This window comes from Chrysochloris asiatica, unplaced genomic scaffold (genome assembly GCF_000296735.1).
Source record: "Chrysochloris asiatica unplaced genomic scaffold, ChrAsi1.0 scaffold00042, whole genome shotgun sequence".
Taxonomy (NCBI): domain Eukaryota; kingdom Metazoa; phylum Chordata; class Mammalia; order Afrosoricida; family Chrysochloridae; genus Chrysochloris; species Chrysochloris asiatica.
In genome coordinates, this window is record NW_006408560.1 from 7,754,121 (window position 1) to 7,756,232 (window position 2,112).

Sequence of the window (2,112 nt, forward strand, 5' to 3'; positions counted from 1 at the left end):
GGCCATTTTTAATTAGACAATTATATCATTTACTATGCCAGGAATGACAAATTGAAGAGAAATGGCATTGCGTTTTTATCATTAAAAAAGCATTTCAAGATGTGTCTTGAAGTATAAAGCTGTCTGTGATAGGATAATGTCTGTATGCTTAAAAGGAAGACCAGTTAAAACCACTACTATTCAAATTGATGAACCAAGCAATAAAGCCAGTGACCACGAAATTGAAGAATTCTATCAACTTTTTCAGTCTGAAATTGATCAAAATCAATCAAAATGTATTGATAATTACTGGTGATTGGAATGCAAAAGTTGGAAACAAAAAGGAAGGATCAGTAGTTGGAAAATATGGCCTTGGTAACAAAAACAATGCTGGAAATCACATGATAGAATTTTGCAAATATCTTTTTTAAACAATATAAAAGATGATTATATACATGGAACTCACCAGAAGCAATACACAGAAATCAAATTGACTACATCTGTGGAAAGCAATGGTGGAAAAGCTCCATATCATCAGCCAAAACAAGGCCAGTGGCAGACTATAGAACAGACCATTAAGACAAATCCACGAGCGCCAAATATGACTTTGAACACACCATAAAGATTCACAGCCTTGGAAACCCTGTACAGGGTCACTATGAGTTGGTTCCGACTCCACGGCACATAACCACCACCACCACCACCTGAATTTAGAGATCATCTCAAGAACAGATTTGATGCATTAGACACTAGTGACTGAAGATCATGAAAATTGTGGGATGACATCATAAAAGAAGAAAGCAAAGTTCATTAAGAAAACAATAAAGAAGGAAAAGAGCAAAATGGATGGCAGAAGAGACTTTGAAACTTGCTGTCCAGCATAGAGATGCTAAAGCAAATGGAAGAAATGAAGAGGTAAAAAGAGCTGAACATAAAATTTCAAAGGACAGCTTGAGAAAATAAAGCCAAGTATTATAATAAAATGTGCAAAGACTTTGAGTTAGAAACCAAAAGGGAAGAACATGCTGGGCATTTCTCAAGCTGAAAGAACTGAAGAAAAAATTCAAGCTTCTACTTGAAATACTAAAGGATTCTGTGGGCAAAATATTGAATGATGCAGAACAAATTTTTTTAAAAGATGAAAGGAATATACAGTAACTGTACCAAAAAGAAATGGCCGATGTTCAAACATTTCAAGAGATAGCATATAGTCCAATATTCACTGAAGGCATGGCAAAAAACAAGACTCCAGGAACTAATGGAATAAAAATTGAAATCTTTTAACAGACTGTTGCAGCACTGAAGGCACTCACTCATCTATGCCAAGAAATTTGGAAGACAGCTACCTGGACAACTGATTGGAAGAAATCCGTATCAGTGCCTATTCCAAAGAGAGGTGACTCAACAGACTGCAGAAATCATCAGGACAATATCATTAATATCACAAACAAGTAAAATTTTGCTAAAGATAATTCAAAAATGACTGTAACAGTTCAGTGACAGGGAACTTCCAGATGTTCAAGCTGGATTCAGACCAGGATGTGGAACAAGGAATATCATTGCTGACGTCAGATGGATCTTGGCTAAAAGCAGAGAATACTAGAAAGATGTTTACCTGTGCTTTATTGACTATGCAAAGGCTTTCGACTGTGTGGATCATGATAAACTATGGACAACGCTGCAGAGAAAAGATATTCCAGAACACTTAATTGTGCTCATGAGGAACCTGTACATAGACCAAGAGACAGTTGTTTGAACAAGGGGACATTGAATGGTTTAAAATCAAGAAAGGTATGCACCAGAGTTGTGTTCTTTCACCATACTTATTCAAATGTATGCTGAGCAAATAATCCAGGAAGCTGGATTATATGAAGAAAACGTGGCATCAGTTTTATAGGAAGACTCGTTAATAACCTGAAATATGCAGGTGATACAACCTTGCTTGCTGAAAGTGAAGAGGGCTTAAAATACTTACTGATGAAGAACAAAGACCACAACCTACATTATGGGTTGCATCTCAATGTAAAAAAAAACAAAAATCCTTACTACTGGACCAATAAACAACATCCATAAATGGAGAAAAGATTGAAGTTATCAAAAGACTTCATCTTGCTTGGATCCTCTATCAACACT

General features: G+C 35.9%; 1 protein-coding gene across 1 annotated transcript in view; it reads left to right on the forward strand.

Annotated features, from left to right (window-relative positions):
- The window catches only part of ANXA9 (annexin A9), a 17,154-nt gene that overhangs the window by 5,653 nt on the left and 9,389 nt on the right, over positions 1-2,112 (forward strand). The gene's annotated exons all lie outside the window — the stretch shown is intronic.